Below are 26571 nucleotides of genomic sequence, written 5' to 3'. Positions count from 1 at the left end.
AAATGGACCGCTGTGCAAAAAATTAACACATAGCCCTCAACTGAAAATCTTAGAGATGGAAAAGTAGAAGAGAGCCTTTGGAATCTGCAAATGTTTCTTAAATACATCACCCCAAAATGGAATAAATTGAAGAACATCGGAATTGAAAGTATCTGTTCTTTAAAGGATACTGGGATTGAAAGTATCTGTTCTTTAAAGGATACTGTTAACAGCACAGAAAACAAGGCATAGGCCATTGGAAAACACTCAAAATCTCGATAGCCTGTACCGAGAGATTACAAACAACAGCCAAAAGCCAATAGTCAAAAATCTGGCACACAACTGCTTTTAGTGAGGAAAAGGTTTGAGTGGGCTCTTCTCCACAGAAGGGTGCAGTAGTAAATAAGCAATGTCATTATCTTTTTTTAAAGCAGAGTAAATCCTAATTGGATATGACTACATATTGGAAACAAAGAAGACTGTGCCAATGTTGGGAAGAGTAGGAAGCAAAACAGTAGTGCCGCTTGGAAAGGACAGTGACAGTTTTGGGTTTGGGGTCTTTATTTTTTTCAAAACTGTACACCTCCCATGTGATCTGACTTGTCTGCTGTTAGGCCACTAGTCAAATATACGTAGAAGCTTACATCCATCTAAGACTTGAACATTAATGCTGCTAGAAATTTATGTATAACAGACAAAACCTTGAAGCCTTCCAAATGTCCATAATTAATGCTCACTCTGGGCAATGGACAAGGTTCAGTGACAGGAGGGAAGAGGCCATTGATAGGCTCTTCACATGGGCAAGTCTCTGAAGAGTCCCAGCTGAAGGGAAGACCACACAGGACTCAAGGAAGCCTTTGGAGGTGATAGAGAGGTTAGTTATCCCAACTGTGCAAATGACTTCACGTTTGCTTGGAAAACTTACTGAATCCTTTAAGTATGTGCAGCTGGTTATTTTCATCACTGTACATAAATGACAGGTGCCTTGTGGCATCACAGCACGTGAGCAGTCCAAGTTTCTCCCATTAATTGTCTGCAACTCCAAAGGAAAGAATGAGGCCATGACCTTGAGCACGTCCCTTAAAGTCACCAAGCCTGGTTATTCTTCATTTGGAAAACAGAAAGAGTGGTAACATTTACTCCATAGAGATGATATGGATAACAATTAGACAAAAAATAATAATCAAATGTATTGTAGTGTCTAGGGTACTAAGAGGAAGGCAGAGCCAGCTAATGCCAAAGCATTAGACAACAATCTGAATAGCTATGGTAGTTAAGAGACTTTCTTTTCTTTCCCTCCCTCCCTCCTTCTTTCCAACAGTGGAGATAGCACCCAGGTCCTTCTATAAACAAGTGCTGTACCTTGAAGCTGCTTCTCCAGCCCCAGTACTGGACATGTTACTCAGGAATGAAAGATACTTAGTTGAACACTTGGGTCAGAGTGCCACGGATAGAGATTGTAATGAAAGCCAAGGGAGCTTTGGTAAACTGAGGACCTGGCCTTCTTCTTCCTCTTAACCCTCAAACATCTATCTTCATTTTGATGGGTATTAACAGCACCTATCCCCTCTCATCATGCCATAACTTCTAAATATCCTGCTGTACATGCTGAGATCTCCACAAAACCTCTCCACACCTCTCTCCCAAGGCTCAGTGGCAAAAATCAAAAAAAGTTCCAGTCCTATAAGGATTTTGAATTGTAGAATATCCCTAACAGATAAGCAACCTCACCCCCCAATTCATCACACAGGACTCTTTCTCCATAGAGCAACATGTACATGTCACTAAGAGCAGCAAAAATACTCCAAGGGGGATTTGAAGGAACTTGTTCCATATTTATTACAGATTTCTCTTTGATGAGTTCCAGTTATCAATGTTTTCCAAAGCTTCTGGTTCATGAGAATGAACTCTGCCACTGTAGAACTTCCGCTTTGAAATCTCTAATTGGCCATACAAGCTGTAAGAAATGTGTAACAGACACGGCCCCAGCGTTCCCTCCATTTTATAGGCCAAGGAGAGGAACAGTTTCCTTGCTCAAGGCCATGCAGAAGGAGAACACTGGAAGAGCAAAGGGGCTCAGAGCTCCCGGGTGCCAAGGCCATGGATGGTTTCCTCGGGCTCGGGGGCCTGACATCTGTGGCCAGTTAGCGCTTGGTTCGCTTGATGCTGGGATAAAATGAAGAGCGGGCTGTTCTGGGCCTCGCCTTTTGTTTCTTTAGACTAAGGCTCTTAGAACGGCAGATGCCTCAAGTTACTCACTGGGTGGACATGGGCTTCTTCTCCTTCTATTTTTGAATCGGCAGGTCCCTCTCTAATGATGAACAGTCCCAAACCTGCTTCATTCCACATGCTGAAAGAGGGCTATGGGAAGTGTTCGACCTGAATAGCAGAGGATTCGTGATTTGCATGCACCTTTTGAGTCAAAATCAAACATTTGCCCTGGATTGGCCCGAGTTTAATTAAAATGATGAGGATGTGTGATAGGCATTTGGTCTAAGGCAAAAGGGATGTGCAGTATTGAAATTTGGAACAAACATTTTTTTAAATGAGCAATGCATGGTTGGCAGTGATAAGAAATGCCAAGACTATGTATTACATGGGATCACAGGTTGAAAATAGAAAATATCCTAAAAATTCTGGCGCAATGTGAAACTGTTGTGGGAAGGTTTGGATTGGATTACATGCTCTATGGATAATATCCTGTAACTAACACTGTAGATGTTTCTAATCTTTTCTATGGTCTTTTTGTGGCTTGTCAAGTCTAGCTGATGAGCTGCTCATCAGGGCCAGCAGATTTTCCCCTTTAGCCACACAGGAAAGGGGGAAAAGGAGGGTTGCTGTTGTTGTTGTTATTATTATTATTTCTCTCTTAGGGTTAAGCTCTGAAAAACTGATCACCTAAGACCACTGAAGAAACAAAGTTGAAATGGCCATGTACTGAAAGTGGGTAGCTCATCATTCGAATTGAGGACTGTGAAAACTGACATTTCCGCTGCGAAGTCTCAATGTGATTGTCATTTAGGAAGGCCTCCCATTCCATTCTGTTCAAATAGGCATACATGGACACTCAGGTAAACAGATTTGCAGGTACACAGTACTCATGGTTTTGAAATGAAGAGAGTTACATGAGGTAAAACTCCAACAAATGGGTAATTCCTCATTTTCCTGGGTCCCTTTAAGCTTCATTTACTAAGTAAATATTAAAATTGCTAAATAAGGAACATGGAATGATTTAGAGGCACAGTTATCATACTTCATTATCAAGGTAGATTGGCCTCACATAACAGACTTCAAATGACTGCAGAAATAATAAATATGTTTTTCTCCCCGTTGATTATGTTCTCTTAGCCCTCATTGGGATCAATCCATCTTTTAATCTATGCTAGTAGCTCTAAAGCCATCTCCAAACTCTAGTGATTTAAAGATGGGTGATTAAGTGACTCTTGTCCATCTCAGTGAGACAAACCCCAAGTCTGGAAGTCCAAGAGTCTGCACTCAAGTCTTATTATGGGCTCAAAGAGGAAACACAGACAGGAGGGTGGACACGGTCACTGAGCTGGGCCTCCTCCTCCAGGGAGAAAGTGATAGCTACCGTACAGCAGAGTGAGGTAGACCAGGAGGCACTCGGGCTTTCTCCTACTATCTTTACTAATAATGTTTCTCTTCCAAACAGCTCCAGCCCAAGTCCCATGTTGAGTTTTAAACAGGACCAGATAATGTTTCAGTATCCTCAGGGAGCTCAGTTATGGCTTAAGAAAAGGCTTTTCATTTTAATCCCATCCTTTTTCTTCTATTTACTCCAAATGCTTGAAAATACAGTCTTGAGTTTTGTCTGCTGCCAAGTTGGACATTTGCTCACATAGTTTCATCTTAGGTAATAATATTGAGCAGGAAACAATGGCCAGAGAGCTCCCCATACCTTAGCTACAAAACTAGTGTATGTATACACAACAGGCACAAAACCACACATCAGTCCAAAGGTACACAAAGGAATGGCTGGCTGCTTCAAGTTCAGCAGAGGCATGAACATCTGTTCCAAACATCCTCTAGAGTAGAGTTAGGCTCATTTAAACAACTTGATATGCCAGACAAATACATTTTCAGAAAAGAATGCGTGGCTGAAGACCTCACAGAATCAAAACTCACATTTCTTGAGGCTAAGTTTTCACAAGCATAAATATAAAGGGAGGAATACACAAAAATCGGCTGCCCTTACAGCTGGGCTTCTTTTTGCTTTGAGACTCATTTTTTAAATATTTTTATTAATGCTTTGGGAATTTCATACACTGTGTTTTGACCATATTTACTCCCTCTAAACTCTTCTGAGACAGCCCCCCTTCCATACCCACCTAACTTTGTGTCCTCATTTTTTTTGTTCATTTGTTTGCTTTTTAAAAACCCATTTAATCCAATCTATGCTGCCCATATATTACTGAACATGCAGACACTGGAGGATGTTCAACCTAGCAAGAGCCATAATCTTAAAAAAAATTAACTCTCCTTCTCCCAGCACCTAACACTTACCTGTAGCTCCTCAGAGACAGGGAAGGTGCCATGGTCACATCTCCCTTCCATGCAGGTCTTTTCCTGGCTTGAGCTTGTGTGGGTCTTGTGCATGCTGTTATCACTGTTCAGTTCATACATGCAACTACCCTGTTCTATGCAGAAAACAGTTCTGCTTTAGTCATCCATTGCTTCTGGCTTTTACAATCTTTCTGCCCCCTCTTCCTCAACGACACCTAAGGCTTTTGAGGAAGGGATATGTTAGATCACCAATTTTTAAAGCACAGGCTCTATGTCCACCACCTTCTCTCATAGACACTTAACATAGCATTTGTGACAACTGACCAATATTGCTTACCTTTTTTATACCTTTGAGATTAGCAGTAACATGCCACAGGATAAACATTAGATGATTCTCCTATAGGAGGGAAATGAAAAAAATCTTATAAATGGTATAATTAACATTCTTCAGTCATTTACATCTTATAATTATTGAGCATCAACTGTAAGAACAATACTGTCCTAGGCAGTTGAATTTAGACTATAAGAACAGTGAGTGTTAGATCAGATCACTCCCAAACAGGGGAAAAAAACTGTGTAACAATGAAATCCAAGACTTTCTGAACATCCCAAAGGCAGTAGCAGGAGGCAATGCCCTCATCTATTCATAACTCCTTTCATTCCCCCAGCTCTGAAATTGTGAAATTATTTCTTAATGTTTCAACTTTTTTCTAATTCACATTGTCATTTCTCTTTATAAAATGCTTAATAAGTACTATAATGCTATTTAAAATTTGTATGATTCCATCTGCTAGCTGGTTGAGTTGTCTTTCAAATGTCTCCAGATAACTATCTCAATTCTTTAATTAGAGAACAAAGGCTGATATTTATGTTTCTATTTTGATGCAAGAATTTTAAAAAAAAAAAACCTATGAATACCAGATCATTAAACAGCCAGAAATATTAATGACAAATAAAATTAATGATCAGAGAGTGACATTCCCTTTTTAAAGTCTATTGTATTCTTAACTTAATTAAAACTTAATGTTGAAGTGTTACTCTTTTTAAAAAATTATGAAACAAAAAAACGTACCTTGATTTCAGATACTGACTTACCTCAGACACAGATGACAATGGGTGAGAACTTCAGCCCATAGGGCGACAAGATCACCGCATTAAACCAGCACAGCTTTAACTGATCATATTTCCGGTGCACTATCCATGGGCATTCTGACTCTACAAGAGCTCCCAAACTCCTTCCCTCCCTTGGGGATTCCAGTGATGCCCCCGGGAAGCAAGCAGAAAAGATCTTCCAGCAAGAACTGACTTGACCTCAAATCATCCCACCCGGAATACTCTAGAAGGAACTGGAAGATGTTCAGAATATCCCCCGCTCCACAGTCGTCAGCAGGTGATTTCATCCACAATCCTGTTTTATGGTCTCACCTGTTTCCTGAAGTGCCCACGATTTTCTCACATGGAATATCACCTTCTAGCACAGAGGAGCTTGCTTTCACGTACAGGAAGAAGGTCTTGGAATTCATGGGAAATGGCTCCATTCGTCAGCTGGGGATACTGCTAATAACCTGCAGCAAATAGAGTCATTAAGTGCAAGGGAAACAGATATTAAAGCACAGATTTAGATTACAAGTGAGTGTTGTTACGGTGAGATGAGCATGGGGCCTATCTTTGTTGAACTTCTTGGAGGAGACCCTAAGACATTCCATTTATTAGCCAACATAAAGGAGCAAGTACTGAGATTCTCTTCAATTTTTCCCCAGTACAAATTTTCTTTCTCTTGTTCCCCACAACGTCCCGAGGGGCCCTGCACTGTCTTTTTGAGAAAAGCATACTGAGAATCAAAGGTAGATGAAACACACCACAATAACTGGAAGCTGAGTGTAGATGTCTCAGTACCAATTAAATGTAAAAGGAAATCAAAGAAAAATATTCTTAATTGAAAGTTATGCACGTATAAGCACGTAGGACTAAATGTTCTTCCTGAAATAGTTTAATTCATTTAGAGAACAGAAACTCTAAAATTTATAAGGGTCACCCTTGACCTATAGAACAAGTCCTGATCCAATTCCTAGAACACACATTCACAGTCAGACTTTGATTTCAGAAGTCTTGAGTTCTTTTTTTTTATAAAAATAGATATTTTTCATAAGATATATTGATCACAGTTTCCCCTCCCCCAACTCCCCTCAGATCCTTCTCACCTCCCCTCCCATCTGGATCCACACCCCCCTTATGGGAAAACAGGCATCTAAAGAATAATTATAAAATAAGATAAAATCAGACATAACAAAAACAAACTGGAATAGCACAAAACAAACAGATGAAAGAAATCTCAAGAAAAAGCCCGAAAAACGCATATATAGGCACAGAGACACACATGTTCACACACACACACACACACACACACACACACACACACACACACAATCCCACAAAATCACAAACACAGAAGCCACAATAGTGGACAAATGGACGAACTCCTTTGTTCCACAGCATAGCCCTTTCATTGTTGTCTCTGAAACTGTAAGGTACTGCTTAACTTTCTATTTCAAACAGCTTAGGGCACTGGTGTCTCAGGGAGGGGAGAGGATCTGTACAGCTAAAAATAAAATATAAAACATTATGAGACAAAGAACCTCCCAAAACACCACTGAGTTCATTTCGTGTTGGCCATCTACTGGGAGTGGGGCCTTCCCTTAGGAGTGGCTTGTACCCCAGTGAGACTCTCTTGGAGTGTTTATCAATTGGAGATCTAGAAGCAGCAAGTCAACATCTCTCAGTAGCAATGGTGTCTACTTTCTTCCCATTCTCCTCCCTCCTTCTCTCCCTCCCTCAGTCCATCCATATCTCCCTCTGCCTACCTCCTCCCTGGCTATCATTGAAACTGTTTCTGAAGCCTTCAGAGTCCAAATGCTTAGAAGGACCCAAAATGTCTCTGGCACATTCTCACTCTGCTGTTTTAAAACCTGCCCTGTACGTGAGTATGAACATGGCTCCCAGTCAAGAGCACGGCCTGCTTCAGGCTGCTTTAGGAACCTTTTAAAAATCTGTAGACGATATCAAAGGCACGGTTAAGGTAGGCAGAGGACAGGAGCTATCATGACATGCATGATCAGAGAAGGAACTCAGCTTTTTCATTGGTGGTTTTGCAGAATGTCAAGTATACTCTTGACTCTGTGATAATACTAATTAGGCCCTCCTCATTACAGGCTGGGCAGACTTCTGTACCATCCTCTTGAGGTGCAGCAGTCTTTAGCTCCGAGTACTGAGCATGCCTATAGAAGAGCCCAAGGGGCATAGCTACACACACAGCAGACTTTTGTGCACCTTTCAGACGCTTGTGATGAAATCTCACCTGACCTTCACTACCTACCCCTAAAATACTTCAGAAATGAGAGCAACCATTAAGACTATCCTCGTAATTAAAGTCATCCTCTCTCCACATCTGCTTCTTTACTTTTGCTTCCTCCTGTCAGTTTGAAATGCCCTTACCTCTGACATGAACATAGAAGTGTCTCTTAGCTTAGAGATTCAGCTAACTACAATTTAACACCCCAAGGTCTACAAGCAACAGGTTGGTTGCCTCATGGACAAATGCTTCTGTTCCAAAATATAGCCCTCTCACCCACTATTTCTGATACCTGAAACTCTAAGGTGTTGCTTAACTCTGTTTCAAATAATCCAGGCCTATCTGTATCTCAAGGAGGGTAACATTTTGCTTACCCAAGTGTGATGTGTGATTTTTTTTTCAGATGCTTTAAAGGAAGTGGGTTTTATAAGAAGAAACATAAGTGAGAAAGGAAATCAGGAGAAAAGAGAGGGGAAGGGGAGGGAGGAGGGGAGAAAGGGAAGGAAAGGGAGGGGTGAGAAAATTTCAGGAGTCAGAAGAATTGAGGGCTACGTGGAGCCGTAGGGCCAGGAAGAGCAGGAAAGAGAAAGGTGTAAAATAAGACTCCTCAGAATACAGCAAGGATGGATGGCCTTAAAAAAAAAAAAAATCTTTTGAACCTTCTGTCTCATTTCTTTCTGAAGAGTATTTTCCAAAACAAAGAATTATAATTCTAAACTAGATGTACAAATTTCCCCAAATGGCTAAAACTGAGTCAAGTCCACAAGTATCACGAGACCATTTTTAAAAATACAATTTAAATGTAACTCCCTCCGTGACGTCCGCTGCGCCTGCATCTCCTCTCTGAAGTCCTGTAAGTGTCGCTTTCGGAAACAGTTGCGGCAAGGGGCTCTGCATGCCTTGCTGGCTGCTGGAGGGGAATACACAGAGAGGAGCAGGCATGCCCTGCACCCTGTAACACATTTTGAGACTCCTGTAGAAGACTGCCTTTCTTTCTCCTGGGATGTTCAGGGTGAAAGCACAATTCGAAGTGAACACACCCGGTTCTAACCCTTGCTCCGAGAGTGAGCAGCATACAGGCTCTCCTCTTCTGTTCCCTCCAGTAGAGAAAGTGAACAGGTTGTGTGGGACTCAGCTTAGTTGCTCAGCACTAAAGACTTCTAAGGTTCTGAGCTCCCGAGTAAGGTCCAGGAAAAGCATTGCCCAGATGTGGAGATGAAGACACTGCTCTCTGCCATCTTAGCAACTGCTCTTCCTGTCAAGCATGAGGGGTCCCATTTTTCAAATTGTGTCGAAGACACAATGTAAAATTATCAAGATGTTCACTAAAGTATTGTGAATCACAGGTTGAGCTATCAATCTGTCCACTACTAAAACACAAGCTTTGGTATTTTCAAAAAAAATGATAGTAAGATTAACCCCAGCCACGGGCCTTTTCTACCGGATTTACCGAGCTCCCTCCACAGTGGGGAAGGTTATCTGAATGAGCTGCTGGAGTGACGCTCCTCCCTGCTAATGCAAAGCCAGGCCTAGGGCCTTCTGGTTTACGCCACACGCTGATTTGGAGGCAAATGTTTTTTCAACAACATCACTGAATTGAAAGCATTTTGAAAAATCTGAAGTCTTCAAAGAAGGCTGTTTTAGCAAAATGAACCCTAGTGGGTCGTCGCCGTCATCGGTGACATAAGCCAGCCCTTTTGATTTAACTTGAAAATGTAGGCCTGCCTTGGCAGACAGCTCTAAATGACATACTGTTGCACAGGGCACTCTGAGATACAATGAAACTGTGTTTAAAATACATTCCCTATGATGTACCTCTTATTTATCAATAAAAACAATGACATCTGGCAGCTTTTAACATTGTTCCGGCAGATTTATTTATGAGTAAGCCACCCAGGCACTCCCATGAATCCAAAATGTTCCAGCAGATCTGCGATTTTTTTTTTTTTTGAAGTTTTATTCACTCAGTACCAATAGGTACTAAGGGGCTGCTATGGACCGTGCTCGGTGCTAGATTTTGTGATAGGTATGAAATTGTTAGAGAAATCATGCTACCAATTTAAGGAACTCGGAACTCGGTCTATTTGGAGAGAAAGAGCAAAGAGCCCCGTCCGTTAAAGCTTCCTTCTTTAATAAGAACTCATTGGAGACACACCTCTCTTTTCTCTTTCTCATCTCTGTCAGCTGGAACATGACGGCATCTCAGGGTCACATGACCCTATCTCGTCACTTATTGATGTGTAAGGGAAATTTGTAAAGTTAGTGACATCTACAGGTGGTGCTTTTCTGTCTCACATCTCTGTGAGGATGCTCTGGTGCCCCTAATCCTCTTCATTATTACAGTCACTTCCCCTTTTCAACTCCTATATAACAATTTCTTCTGTAAAATTCCATTCTAGAGGCTGGGGAGATGGCTCCTGAGCAAAGTACTTCCTGCACAAGCAAGGAGACCTGACTTCAGACCCCCTAGAGCTACATAAAAAGCCAGGCATGGTGGCATGGACCTGTGATCCAGTGCTGAGGACCAGAGATGGAGGAGGAAAGGGGTTTGCTGGCCAGTCAGTCTAGTCATGTGGATGGCCTCCAGGTTCAGTGAGAAACCTACCTCACAAAACAAGGTGGAGAATGATCAAGGGAGACTCCACGCCGACCTCTGGCCCTGACTGACACAAGACACAGGGATGTATGTGTATCTGCATATTCAACCCACATAGCCCACCTCTGGCATGTGTGCTTACACACTACACATACACACACACACACACACACACACACACACACACACACACACACACACACGAGAGAGAGAGAGAGAGAGAGAGAGAGAGAGAGAGAGAGAGCCAGAGTGTGGATATGCTATGTATTGTCACTCAGCTGCCACTCAGTTCCACTGATTATCATTACTTAGTCAATCCTGTTTCATCTGACTCCTTACCTGCCCCTCCTCCAACACTCAGGCTGGATTATTACAAAGCTCACCCCAAAATATCCTACTATTGCTGTAAAGACATCAGTGTCGTCAAACTGATGTTGAAATTTCTTCTGCATTCACGTGAAGCTCTGATGCATTTAGGTAAATCAGGCCACTTCTCAATCTAGAATGTTTGCCAGTTTGCACTCCAGCTACAGATACTCTTAGAGGCCGAGTCGGCCCATCAGTTCGAACCTAGCTCTCCAGGCAATAGGTGATAAGCATCATCATTGTTAATCACTGTGGAACTTCTGCAAGCAGTGGCTCTGAGTTTGCAAGCTCACACGCTGTCACTCACTTCCACACTATTATTTTGAGCGTGTTAGTACTTGCCATTTATTTATTTAGAATATTTTCATATTATAATGAGTTTCTCACACTCTTGTTTTCTCCTCTGCTCGCCAACAGTTATCGATCTGTGAAAGTGTCCCTGTTCCAGAGAACAGTTCATCTGTCTCATGGGGGGGCGGGGGGGGGGGGGACAGTTCATGGGTCCTCTCTTTCCGTGTGACATTGAAGGATGAAAGCTTCCAGTTCAAGGTTGTTATCGGGGAAGCCACCCAAACACCTTGGAGATGCTCACAGGAAAGGGCAGTGGCTCCAAGGAGTGGGACAAACTTCCTGAGGTAGAATAAGTGAGCGAAATTTTACCAGGAGGTTCAATAGTCAGGATGAATAGGAAAGCCCAGCTCCTTTATTCTAAGTGAAGAATGGCGATCCTGAGGCTTGCTGCTATTAAAGAAATAAAGCTGTGTATTCAGGTGATTAAATCAAAGCATGAAAAGGGAGAACACATTCCCTCGTGCCAATGACAAACCTCCCTTTGTGCTCAGAGCAAAAGTTTTGAGACATTCAACAACAGGTCAGAATAACATTCTGTGTTAGGCACACCATATTCCCAACCAAGCAAAATGTCTTTGGGTATTTTTTCCCCTTAATTTCAAAGCCTTTTGATTAAAGTATACCAGAAGGGCACTGACTGAGCAGGCTGTCTCCGTCCTTCTGCGGAAGGTTTCAATGGCCGCCGTACACTCTCTAAATCTATTTACTTCAAGGCTGGAATGAAACAAACATGACAGATGGTTTTTAAAAAAAATCAAAGGGGAAGTTCTTGGAACACAGCCTTCAAAATAAAATTTTGTTTCTTTCTTTCTTTTTTCTTTTTTTTTTCCTCTTTTTTGGAGCAGCTGAAATGATTTTTCAGAACATCTGATGAGCGATTTTAATACTTCAACTTTTCTCCTCCTCGCATCGAGCCCATTCATTTGGAGACTTCTGTTCTTTTGTTTTATTTCTGTGTCTTTCTTTGACAAGACATAAAGTCTGAAAACGACAATATGCTGAATGAATGGGCCCATAGGATACTTGGCTGCGGAGGGACGCCGGCAATGTACTTTTGATTTGGATAGGATAATAGAACACTTAATGGAAGAAATCATGGAGCAATAAAGAGGAAAGCTAGTGAGTCTTCAATTCTGCTGTTGCTCATGCACACAGAGCCCTTACCCATCTGCAAGGACCGTGACTAGGAGGCTGCTCCAGACTTCTGAAAGCCAAAGAGCTCAACCATTAGGGAAATGCCAGGAGAGGCATGGAGGGTGGGGGTTTGAGGCAGGATCAAAGGTGGTCCTGTGAGGAGCTAGTAGGTTTCCCCTTACCTATGTGCAGAGAAGCACTCATTCAAGGCCACCAACAGGGTCTCGCTTACAAAGCTGGAATTTTCTTTTTTTAGGGAGCATGTGAAACCAACCAATTCAGCCCAGTCTGTCAAAAGTAGGTAAAGGCCCCTTTTCAGGTGTGATGAGAGAGAGAAAGAGAGAGAGAGAGAGAGAGAGAGAGAGAGAGAGAGAGAGAGAGAGAGATGATTGTCAGGCCTCTGGACTAGGTCAGAATGAGTGCTCCAGAGCAACTGTAGATTTAGAGATTATCATTTCTACTTTCAAAGGCATAGCTAGAGGTGTAGACCACATGTTAACTTCATACTAGAAGATTTAGACTTCTATGAAAATGAAGCATGCAGTTTTGTTTAAAAACAAGTTTTGGTGTAAGGGAACCTTACCCAAGTCTCATATCCTCACCAGTCTTACCTTGGAAACGGCCTTTCTTAATTGTTTCGTTATTTGAAACACAAATCCCCAAGTCTCGTGTTTAGGATCTTAAGGGGCTCAAAGGAAGTAATGGGAAGGAAAGGTCTATCCTTGAAATGGTCTCTTAACAAACTGGGTTGCCTATCAGGCCTCATGGAACTAGCCCAAAGGCAAGTGTGTTCTGCATGGGAGGTCACAGCTCTGTCTGACTACAATCCCTATGAAGAGAACAGAACAGTAGTCAGTGAAATCAGCCAGAACAGAGGATCAGCATCACATGATTGCACTTACTGAGCATCGAATGGAGCCACATTCAGAGGCAGGAAGTAGAATGATCGTTGCTGGGGTGGAGGGGTTGAGGGTTGTCCCAGAATGAACACAGATCTTCAGACATGCTAGAAGCAACCTTCCACAGACCGTCCATGTAGCACTAAACTTCAAATTTTGTCAAGAGGCTAGGCTCCCTATCACTCGCTTTTTCATCACAGTAAAAGGAGAAGAATGGTATCAAAGGCCTTACCCACCAGTCCCACAATGCCAAATGTTGACAACAGTAGCCCAGTCCAGCACAGCCATCACCGTCCTGATGTGAAGTACAGAGTAATAACTAAGCAAGGGTGACACGGAGCCGTGCACCAAGCGCTGAGCAAACGGCTATGATGGAAGCATTTTGAGTCGTAAGAGAGAACAGCTCCATGGGTCAATGAGGCAAGAAGGAGAGGGACACACAGTCTCCAGCTCTGGCTGAGTACTCTATGCCAAGCCCTGTCCAGTGTTTTCAGAAAGCAAGATTACATGTGAGAAGAGACTCCAGAAATAGATCAACACATCCCAGCCCTAAGAACAGTTTCTGGCCCAGAGTCAATGTTTCATAAACATTTAGTGAATGAACGTAACATGGAAATTTCACAGAACCACCTATTACAAATTGTATTTACTTAGCTGACAGCAAGTTAATGACATATTTACAAAGCTTATAACAAAGCCATTTGGTTTGGCAATGTCATTTCACACTAAAAAAAAAAAAATAGCTTATGCTTTGACCCAGATATTCCGATTTGAAATGTCTGCCTAAAGAAACCCTGCGCTGAACACAAGAAAACACATGCATGGGTGGTCAGGGGCCCATTGTTTATCATGGCAATAGCTGAGTACATTTGGGGTGACTTCTATGGTAGAGTACTACAAGGTACTGAAAACGAACAAGTCAGACCCATTAAAATGACATCAAAAGAATCTCAAAGATACTCCACTTGAGTAAAACTGTTGCAGAAAAAACATGCTACAAACATTCAAAGCACACACACACACACACACACACACACACACACACACACACACACACAAATGACTCTATAAATATACACATGTTAAAAAGAGGTTTGTAATGCCACTACACATCTGACATTTAGTCACATAGCTATAGGTATACAGAGATGAAGATATTTGTACGAGACTCAGGCAACTTTTAGGGGTTCATAAAACACAAATGCATTATGCTAAATGAAAGAAGCAAGACTAAATCAACTTCATACTGTATTATTTTGTGTGTTTGAAATTTTAGAAAAGGCAAAATGCTGGTGATGGGAAGAAGGGTGGCATTTTCCAGAGGCTAAAAACACCAAGTGTGAAATGGCATGCACAGGCCCAAGGGAGACTTCCGAGTGATGGAAATGACTCATAATATGACAGAGAGGGTGACTTCACAGGTGTTTACCAAAGTTCATTTAATTGAACACTTAAAACAGGTACGTTTTACTGCATGTAAATTATATGCCAATAATTAACAGATTTCAGTAATAAAGGCTACTTTTGAGGAGTTGTAGGTGTGATGTAGGCATTGTTTCTTTTATGAGAAAGCATTGTTGGTTTTTTTTTAATATTTTTTTCTTGGCTATTGTGTACTTTTTTATATTACCTTAAATTCTTTCTCCTCCCTTACCTATAAAATTACCATAAGCTCATTTTTTTCCTCTAATAAAAAAATAGGCGTTATGTAATGTTTTTAGTTGCTTTGATATTATTGAAAGGGTAATGTTTGAGGGAGAAGTATGCAGCACTCAGGTTTTGCATGACAAAGAATACTGGAAGAGTCTGGGACCCAGTTCATTCACTGACTTCTGCTCCCTCCCCACTTCCGGCCTCCAGTCTCTCATTTGAGGGCCAGAGGAGCAAAGAAGGCTGAACACCCCACCAATCTCTCAGTTCTCGTTCAGCCAGTGGCCAGTGCGTGGTTCACTTGAAAGTCAGTTCACTGAAGAAAATGACTGAAAATAAAACTAAAAAGTAGGCTTGACATCATGAGAAGCCATTCCATCACTTATGCTACCTCCAAGACTGAAGGTCTCTAAAGTCAACATGCTCCGTTCCGTCTAGATTTCTCCTTGCCACGTGCTTCCCTTCGAAGGGTTTTATGCTATGGAAAACAGGGCAAGCTCGTCTACTGGGAGTAACCTTCACTTTGACCAAAACAAATCACATGTCCCATATTTTAAATTGACAATGAAAATTCAATAGGGTGTGGATTTTAGTCTCCAGTGTTTGTCTTTTTCTTCTAGTAAGGCTTTAAATATTTAATTATATATTATTAAATTATGTGTACGGTATCATAGTTTCTATTCTGGGGCTGTACCAAACACCCCAACAAAAGCAGCTTAAGTGGGGGAAGAAAGGGTTCATTTCAGTCCCAGGGTACAGTCCATCATTGTAGGGGCAGTCACAGCAGCAGGAGCTGGAAGTGATCATGTGACCACATGGTAGCCTCAGCACAGAAGCAGAGAGGGAAGGATGAACGCATGAATGTGCTCAACTTGCATGAGTCCCCTCTACGAGAGGGGATAACAGTCTTTTTAGCTATTTGTGTCTTTAATGAATTATATTATAATCTATATTAGGAAATTAGAAAGGGATACTGGCTTTACATAGTTCATCAATTCAAATTGCATTCATAAACACATGGGCACACCTAGAGTAATATCTGAATATATGTCGTAGCACCTCAGCCAAGGCAAGTTGACACAGAAAAGTAGCTATCAAGGTAGAGAAGAATCAGTTCCATTTATTTTGATGCCATGAGAGAAGCTGGGACACCGACATCTGAGTAGAATTAGAACCCAGTGTAAACATCAGTTAGCTAGAAATTCATTCCCTTGTCCCCCACCTTCTTAAGAATCCATGGAATATACTTAGAGAGAAAGCTGGGCAAACCCCTGTGCAAGCTGGTGTCTTCTACAGAGTGATCTCAAATCTGGATAGAGGTAGGGACATTGGTTCATCCTGAATGAATTGATAAATCCATAATCCCTTATCTGCAAACTAATTTTGAAGCCTTTCCGTACCTTTCTTCTGTCCCTCAGATTCCATATCAATGATCATGGTTACAATTCTTTTCTTTCCAGATGTCTTTTCTTTAGAGGAGAGGTCCACTGGCTTTACCACTTTGATCCCTAGGCCATCTGTCTTGGTGATGACTGACTATGGTCTGTGTGAATGCTGGCCTGCAATGGCAGACTATCATGCTGGCCTACAATGGCAGACCATCCTGGTTCACAAGAGACTACAGTTTAACTTTGCAGTGCCTACTCTAAGAAAAGCCCTTGGTCTGAGGAAACCAAAATAAATGCCTACCCAGGGGCCTGCCTATCTCTCTATACCACCTCTCTCTCTCTCTTCGCATCTCTATCTCTCTCTGCATCTGTCTCTCTCCCCTTCCTTGTTGGCCACTCTTTGAGCCTTCTGATGTCCAAGCTTCATACCACCCCAAGTCTTTGCACTCACAGCCCTTTCTTCCTGAAGTGACTTTCCCCCTTCCCTTTCCATTCATCAGGAATCTCTCAAATATATGCTCACCCGTCACTCTTCCAGTAGAGTCTTTCCTCCATCATCTGGACGAAGCTTGAGTTACAATAGCACCCGTGACTTTATTACTCCGCCCAACAGTAGAGTCAGTCTACTGAGAATGACCAGAACCCATAACACAGCCTAGTTCACAAGAAGTGCTAATTATTTGTTGAAATACTTAACTAATAATAATATAATTGTTTCAGTTTCCTTTCTATTGCTGTGATGAAACACTACAATCAGCTTAGGGGAAGGATGGAATTACTTCACATACACTTCCAGGTCACACTGAGGGAAGTTAAGGCAGGAAGTCATAGCAGAAACAATTAAAGAACTAATATTGCTTACTGGCTTGCTTACTTGGGTTCATGCTTAACAGACTCCTTTAAACCTTCCTAGAGAATGGTACTGCCCACGGTGGGCTAGGCATACCTGTGTCAATCAACAGTCAATATAATCCCCCATAGACATACCCATAGTCCAATCTGATAAAGACAATTATTCAATTAAGATTTTTTTTAATCAGGTAAGTCTAGGCTATATCCAGATGACAGTTAATACTAACTAGGACAAAAAACATAACCACCATTTATGGGGAGCTTGCTGTGTGTCTGTTTCATGAAATACAAAAGTATGGATTAATTTAATCCTCAACAGCCCCATGAAGTTCATAACACTATTTTCATATATTATAACTGAGAAGACAAAATGAAGAGAATTCTTGAAAAAAAATGCAGCAAATCCCACTAATCAATCCATCTGGGATGAGACCCTGTAAACTTGGCCTTTCTAATACTGGGCTTCAGCCAAGTGAGATAACAGACCTCTAGCCTTCCAGATATTTCGCCTTCTTTAACGAACTGAAGCACAAAGAAAATACTTATTCCTTCTGAACAAGCTGTTTCCCACTGTAATTGTGGACTGGGGTTCTTTTTTTTTTTCTGGTGAAAATAATGACACTAATTCAGAAAATGGGCTGAAAAATCAGGAATTATGATGTATAGCATTACAAAATTGCTCACAGGGGTGTGTGAACCCTTAGCTCTGGAGGGTACTATGAATAAAGAAGTAAGACCACACCCAGGGCTACATCAAGTGGGTGGAGACAAGTCAGATCTTTATTGTCAACCAGTCACAGGCTTATTAATGACCACAGGTACATTCTGACCACTTTGGCTAGCCTGATTTAAATGAGGTTTATAGTCAGAGAGGCATATGACACCAGGTGAGTGACAACAGAGAAAACAAGGTGAGCGACTCCCAACCAATGTGCCAGAGGAAAAAGAGACACACAGGATGGATAGGAGAGTCAGTGAGGAAAGGTGGAAGTCAAGACTACCGGCTAAAGAAAGGACCTCATGATCATGATACGATGCTTCCCTTCTCCTGCAGTTCTGAAGCTTTGTAACCTGGACTGGTGGTCATAAATTCATAAAGCCATGGTCTATTCTACATCTTTCCTCCAGAAACTAAGATATCAAACCATTTCTTTCAGAGATGCAATTAGATCATTAGGTTTCTTATTATAATAATTAGGGTAAATTTAAGAAAATCGAGATAATTTGGAGATTCCTTTCAAGGAATGTTGACTGCTACCTAGATACAATAAACAAGAACCACCTCAGAACTTTCTGGGCATTTGTCTTATTCCTGCAGTACTGCTGCTTGACATAATATAGATACAAGCTACCTGGGAAGTTTGAGATGATGGCATCTGAGACCTTTTCCTACACACACACACACACACACACACACACACACACACACACACACCCCTCAGCCTTTACACATCAAATTTTCCTATTAATATATTTTTATTAATAGGTGACAATAAAGCCATATGGATTTTCAATATTGTGTGCCACATCCCGATAGGATGTCCTTTATCTCAAAAAAGATTTCAGAATTCTTAGCTACTAGCATGGTACCACATGCCCATGGGTTCAACTGTGGCATATATTCATATGGAATGCTATGGAAGTAACCAATCACTTTCTGATTTATTTAAGTCCTGTTCTAGAGAAAGAAACACATACCTATGCTACAGATATGGTCAAGAACTCATGGTTGGGAGCTCATAGGCCCCAGGTTTGAACCTGTTATTATTATCAACCAGCTCCAATGGATGACCCCATATCTATGAAGTATGTATGGGCAATACAAAATGAACTCTGTGGGTTATTAAAAAAGAGAGAGAGAGATAAAGAACAAGATATTGTAAGTAGGTGGGGGTGGATCTTGAAGGAATTAGGAAAAGGGGGAGAGGTAAATATGATCAAAATACATTGCATATATGTATGAAATTCTCAAAGCATTAATAAGATTATATTAAAATACTATACTAAAGCCTAGAGAGATGGTTCAGCAGGCCTGAGCATTTGCTGCTTTTGCAAATGCACCAGGCACAAATGCAGTGCATGTACATACATGCAAGTAAAATATTCACATGCATAAAATAAAAATAAACAAACCTTTAAATATATATTAAATTTCCTTCATTTCAGGAATTTCTTTTTCCCAATCTACTCAGCACTTCAGTAGAAAAAGCTCATGGATTCAGCAGGGATTTCAGAGTGTCAAGTGGAGAGCTTCAGATTGTGATTACTCAAAACTGGCAGTCATCCTGTTTAGGATTCATTAAAGCTGATGCACAGATTTAATTTAATTCGAAGCCAGGTCTTTGACATGTTATTCTCTCTGCAGAAACATACATATGCATTTGTAAGACTCCTGCTCAGTACTTTGGGGCTAGAGGGGGAAGTCAGAAGACAAGATTAAGTAAGTTCAATATCCAAATACAATACAAAAGTGGGAGAGAAGAGAAGAGGGAAGGGGGAAAGAAGGAGAAATGGAGAAAGAGATGGGAGACAGAGAGAGAGAGAGAGAGAGAGAGAGAGAGAGAGAGAGAGAGAGAGCAATGGGCAGGGGGACTAAGGGTTGAGAATCAAATCTGGGATTTCATAAAAGCTATCAAGTCTTAAAACATACCTTAATACACAGAAAATGAAAGAGAAGGAAAATAATTCTATAAGGAAAACCCAACAGAACAAAAGCTCGTATGAGGCAAAGCAGGATCATGCTTACACAGCCTCACGGAAAGTTGCAAACTCTAGGCTCCTGTTTAGTGCCCATCACTTTGAAACCCACAGCTCTCTTGGCATCCCCAATGGTGTGATTGTATGCTCCAGTTATTACACTGTCTAATAGCCAGCCCGACCCATTCTCTAAGATAAAACCCCGAGACTGGACTCAGAAACTCATCTTCCGATTAGTGCTCCCCCAAGCTCTCTTCCACAAAATAAGGCCAAGTGCATTTAAGTTTCTGGAATCTTCTTCATATCCCTTTTGAAAATGTAGAGTAAATATTATGTTGGCTCCTTTCTGCAGTCAATTAATGCATCCTCTTTGCCAAAGTCATAAATATAACTTTTTTCTGCTGTTGCTTCTCTTGTTGCTACATATGCTACTGATAATTACTTGTTTTTGAGTTCTTAGCCACTTGGGCATGGAAAGACATCTGAGGTTTAAATGTTAGAATTATTACATTATTACATGTCTTACTTTATAAGAGAATAGGCCATCACCACCCCCCAGTTTACGTACTAAAATTGTACTCAACAAAGGAATGCATTTACTATACTGGGACCCTAAAGTAATCAAGTATTCTTGTAAGAAAAGTCAATACAAGCACCATGGAGCCCTCTCTGTAATCGATTTCCTGCAGCTTCTGTATGGTAGTGTTTTTAGGAAACGCTCTGGTTTTATTTTTCCTGCTTAGATAAAAAAAAAAAAAAAAGATTCAATTCGAGGTGCGTAGGTCTGAGAAGGAATTGAGGGAAATCCTGAGCCGGTAGAATAAATAATGACAATAGTCTTCCATGGAAGTCTAAAGGGCTAGAATGAGAGATCCTAATGTCTTGGTAGAGTTCAGTCTGAACACTTCGGTTAGGCTTCATAGGAAAACAGAATAGAGAGCTTGTTTATATTTATAAAGTATAAATACTGCTCCTTTTAAAAGAACACTTGAAAGGGTGGGGAGATAGCTCAGCCAGCCAAATGCTTGCCATATGAGCATAAGAACTTAAGCTTGATTCCCAGCACCCAGATAAAATGCCAGATGTGGTGACATTCACTTATCAGAGACAGGAGGACCCCTGGAGCTCACTAGCCAGAAGTCAAGGCAAGTCAGTGAATTCCAGGAAAAAGTGAGAGAGCCTGTCTCCAAAAAAAAAAGCAAGCTAAATGACTCCAAAGGAGTGACATCTGAGGTCCATCTCTGAACCTCACACATGTATAAACACAAGAGCACAGGCAGCCACACCCACAAACATGAACCTACAAGCATGTGAACACCCACATGCACACAAATGAAATAAAATAATAGAATGAAGCAAAAGTTAAAAAAAAAAAGAGCACTTGAGATTCAGAACTATAAGACCTATTACCTTGCAAGCTCCAGGGAATCTTTGAGAGCATCGCCATGGGTCCTCTTCTGGGATCAGCTAGCTCCTGGAGCCAGCATGAGGCCTGGCTAGGGCGTTCCAGTTGTCATGTGTATATATACTTGCTGTATAAAATATGCTACCATGACAGATAAAGTTGTCCCTAATAAAAATGACAGTAGTATTAATATTTAGTTTCTAGCCTACTCCAGGATCCTCGCACATTCAGGGAACCAGTGGGTTCATTCCCTAAACCTATATTGTGTCAGGGTATTATCAGATTCCTTTGGTCAACCAGGCTCTAATTGGGAGACATTTTGCCATTTATTTGGCTTTGCCTTTGCAACAATAGTATTTTGCTCTACGCATAAGGAAAGGGCAAAGGAGGAAGCCACAGGAAACAAACTCAAATCTTCTTAATTTAGATTTATTGAGAAATCTAAATAGGCTTTTCTGAAGTCTGAGTTATAAAATTTTGAAGGCATTATGGACTACTAATTATATTAATTTTAGCTGTAATAAATTATGGCCAAGTAAAGGCTCTCTGGCAATAAATGCATATTTGCCTTACACATAATTTTCCATTAGTTGCTCAAATATGAGGACGCTCCAACCAGTTGTCTCATTAGTACCCTTAACCCAGGACAAGCTTGTGGTCAAACCAGTTGCCACACTGGTTTGCTTAGAGAAGGCTTTCTGACCCTGATCAGACAAAGCTGCCTACGAGCCTAGCTCCTGTCTAAGTCACTGACATTGATTAAGTGACAGTGACATCTCTGTCTTAATAATGAAACTGGCTCGGGAGCACGTTCGGGTGAAGTGCCTAACCGCACAAGCTTGCCTGCCTTACCCTCAAAAATTGCATCAGCTTTTTGGATACAGCACTGTCCACCAGAAACAGATTATAAACCATAAACAACCTTTTAAATATTGATTTTATGTTTTTTTTATTTGTGTGTGCGTGTGCACGTGTGCCATTGGAGGTCAGAAGAGGGTGTCAGATCCCCTAGAGCTGGAGTTACAGTCAGCTGTGAACCACCCAAGGTGGGTGCTGGGAGGCAAACTGGAGTCCTTTGGAAGAGCGGCACGTGTTCTTCACCATTGATCTCTCTCTCCAGTTACCATGTGTATCATTCTAAATGCTCCAAAATGCATGCTGGGCAAGTAAAGAGAAACAGGTAAAACGAATTTTAAGGCTATGCTTTGCCCTAATCCAACATATCCAAAATATTATCATTTGACTCTAAAATCAACTTAACAGTTATTAAGCACTGTATATGCTTTTGTGCTGTTTGTGACTGTCACTTGTGGTCCTGACTGGGACCACACAGCACAAAGAAACATGTCCTTAAAATCATACACATGTGTGTTTCCAGTTTTGAACGTGATGTCCTGGAATCATTCAAAGAAACCAAACAAAGAGTGAAAGAAGGCAAGTTTGGCCCAAATTTATTAACATGGAGTTTTCTAGCCTGGCCCCTCACTCCTCTTCCAGGCTTCGTCTTCTCTCTCTCACTCATCTCAGCTCCACTTTCTCCTGAACTTGACCCTCCCTCTGGGCTGGGAAATGTTCCTTGAGTTCTCAGAGAGGGAAATGCTTACTTGCTTCTGCCTCTGTCCTTGTTTTCCTTGTCAGAACTATTTTTTCCACCGTTTCTTCCTTGTGAATTCTTCCCCTTCCTTCGAGGCTCACTCTAGAAACTCAACTAGGGCTGCCAACGCTATGTGTGCCACTGAATCCAGCACGTGGCCCCGAGACATTTGAGGGTTGGTATTTACAGCTTTTAAAACTGTCGTCCTTTGTAGACTCTCAAGTTGTACAGTGACAAGAACCATACCTTGGTTTTTTTGTTTTTCTGTTTTTTCTTTCTTTCTTTTTTTTTTAAAGGCTTGCCTCCCATTTCTTAGCACATTGCTTGGCTCATTGAGAGTGCTTGCTAAATTTTGTTTGATGAATAATGAATGAACTGATGGCGTAGGAATACACAAACTCCGGAACACAGCATCACCATCTCTCCTGCCTTGAACCTCTGATTTGTGGTTGCAAGTTGATGGTGTAGGGTTCCACGGACCTCCTAATATACACTGGTCAGCTAAGCTGCTTGTTTGCTTCTGTGAAATAACCCTGTTGGAAGGTACAGCCTCTTACCCTACACTGATACAAGGTTACTCCTATGGAAACACAAGAGCAAACTAGAACTTCCTTGGAAGCCTCAGGAGCCTCAGAAGGACAGCATTTGGAGCTGCTGGGAGCCTAAGAAGGACAGCAGCATTTGGAGCTGCTCACTCACTTTGCTTTTGGGGATATTGCAAATGTAATTGGAAGGAAAAGGATGCATCAAATTTGCTTTGCCTCTTTGTAGCCGAAACCTCTACTCTCTAGTCTCCGGCCTATCTCCATGTCTCTCTTGCATCCATGGCATCACTAAGTTAGCCTGTCTGCAATTGGAAACAATCTGTGTCTACTCTATGTTTCCTCCCTGGGACAGAATTTCTCCACCAACATCTGTCGGTTCCTGACCTGCATTCGATGCTGGCCAAAGAGCACATCTTCTTGGAAATTATTTTCTAATTTCTCCCAATTAAAAGCTACTCATTCCTTTCCCAACTGTAATACATCTGCCATTGCAAGCATAATCCACTCTGTTACTTAATTATATGTTATGCAGCAGCCTCTTCTTACTATTTCCCATGCTGCATTGTGACTCCAGATAGGCCACCATCTTGGCATTGTTACACAACTTCATACCACAGTGCTGGTACACACAGTAGTTATCAAATAGTTTTGCTAGAGAAAGAGATCAGCAAAGTTTTTCTTATGCCCAAAGAAATAGAACTATGTATTATAAAAGGCTTTTGGGAGATTTTTTCTATCAATAAACAGGAACTAATTCTTAATTTAAACCTTAGGTCAATACCATGTCAAAAGTATATGAAATATGAAAGTCCCATTATATACAATCATGGTGTCTTCCAAAAGACAGGCTTGTTGTTGTTGTTATTCTAGCCTTAACTGTTTAAATAAATTTATTGTGGATGACACAGTTATGAAGCTCTGCTCCTAGAAGCTCCATGGTCTTTGATCCAATGCAAAGCAATGCTACTCTTGGCTGTCAATTTGACTATATCTGGTATTAATTCAAACCTAAGCTACTGAGTACAACTGTGAGGGGATTTTCCGGATTGAATCATTTGAGATGGGAATTCCCACCTTAAATCTGGGCCATACCTTCTAGATTGCAACCTATATAACAGACAATGAAGCCGGAAGTGCTTGCCCTTTGCCTGCTTGCCCTCACTCTCACTGGCATGTTAATTCCTTCACTGGCATTAGAGCCAATTTCTTGGACAGTCTGGTGTATGCTGAAGACTGCCTGAGACACACAGCCTCATGGACTGAACAGCTATTGGATTCTTGGAGTTTCTGTTGGAGACAGCCATTGCTGAACCATAGCCTGAAATAATAAATCCTCTGTGTGTGTGTGTGTGTGTGTGTGTGTGTGTGTGTGTGTGTGTGTGTGTGTGTGTGTGTTGTTGTTGTTGTTGTTGTTGTTGCATATATTGTGAATATATTCACTTTCTCTAGAGAATCCTGAGTAATACAGATACAGTTTCCTTATCTGTCAAATTAAAGAACTGGAACAGTTTCTATAATCTCTTCAAGATGAAAGAATGCAAAGATTTATTTATTTTTGACCATACTTCTTCTAGCCTATCTTAAAACAACTGGGGCAGACATAAATTCATTTGATGTCAATGGGCTGGTGACAAAGTTCAGCAGGTAAAAGTACTTGTTGAAGAAGCCAGACACCCTGAGTATGAGCTCCAGAACTGTGATGGAAGGAGAATACTGACTCCCAACAGTTGTGTGCCATGGAACATCAATCCCTCCCCCGACTACACACACACACACACACACACACACACACACACACACACACACACACACGCTATCATGCGCACACATACACACACATACACACACATAGCACACAGAGGGCACACACATCCACAGCCACACCAACTGTAGTAATAAAATAAATTACTTCTAATAAATAGTTACATTTACATTGAATGCACAGAGAGAGGGTTCAAGGATCCATAACCAAATTTGCAGCAGTTCAATATTCCCAGGCACTCGGAGCCATCTCAGTCTTGAAATGGAGGACACCACCTTGTTTCCATGTGACATGTCTGGGTTGAGTTTTATGTTAAAGTATGTGGATGCATTGTCAACTATGAAAGGGGACATTTTCTAGGTTGGCTAAAAATGGATAATCAGACATCATTCCTCTGAGATATGGCTTCCCAAGATATTAGAATTTTGAATGTGAATCTCTTCTTTGGTATTTTTGTGAAAATTGGTAATATATATAAGACATTATCAAAATATGAGACTCAAACTTTGAGTTTTAACTTATAGGCAGTTCTTTTGAAGGCGATAAGCAGGGAGTACTATGTGGTGGTGGTTAGTCTGTCACTGAATGCTGTTTAACATTCACTATATGCTATATCCACCAACAGTATGCAAAGCAAAGCCCTGGCTCTCTTGGAACTCGGAGAAAATTCAGTCAAAGAAAGAGGAGATAGGATCTACATTATGTAAATAAAATGATCTCTAATGAAAACATTTTCCTTGAGGCACAAACCTCATACAAACTAGCAATTCTGGGACACAGCAGTCAATCATGTTCACTGGTCTAACAGCCCTGTAAAGTCTTTGGCTTTGGGCTTCAGAACTGTCCCCGCCCTTTCCTGTGTGTCATGGGACTGATAACAAGTCAAACGTGTCACTCCCCTGCTCCAGTCATAGAAGCCCTGGATCGACCACATGGATGTCCAGACAGAAGACAGCCCTCCTCTTCTGCTTATGTAGCTTACATTTTTCTTCTTCCTCAGAAGGGAAATAAATGCATTTTTTTGTTTTTGTTTTTCCCTTTTTTTTAATGCAATCCCTGATAGTCAAAAATTGCTTATGCATAGGCCTTGTTGAGGCCTTGGGGAATTATCATTATTATCAGTCATGATGTTAATGGGCTGTCATTGTTGGCTGAAGTTGACTCATTCTAGATGCTTTGTTTACTCAGCTAACAAAAAGGCAGCTTGGAATTAAAAAAGGAAACGTGCCAACCAATTAATCCATAACTTGGTTGGAATGCTTTGGGGATTTTCTAACATTTCTTTTATTGAATTTTTGTTTAAGCGCAGTATCCTTTTTTTCCTCTGAAATTTCATTCTGGAGATTTTTTTTATTACATGCCATTTCTGCAGGAGGCACATTGAGCCACTGAGACCTCCAAGTAAATACCACGTGTTTTAAAATATTTATCAATAATGAGGCTACTAGCTCACACATTCCATGAAAATACCAGGCTGGGA

Source organism: Peromyscus californicus, unplaced genomic scaffold, assembly GCF_007827085.1.
Source record: "Peromyscus californicus insignis strain IS unplaced genomic scaffold, ASM782708v3 Scaffold_17__1_contigs__length_78620276, whole genome shotgun sequence".
NCBI lineage: Eukaryota > Metazoa > Chordata > Mammalia > Rodentia > Cricetidae > Peromyscus > Peromyscus californicus.
This window is presented reverse-complemented; position numbering follows the sequence as displayed.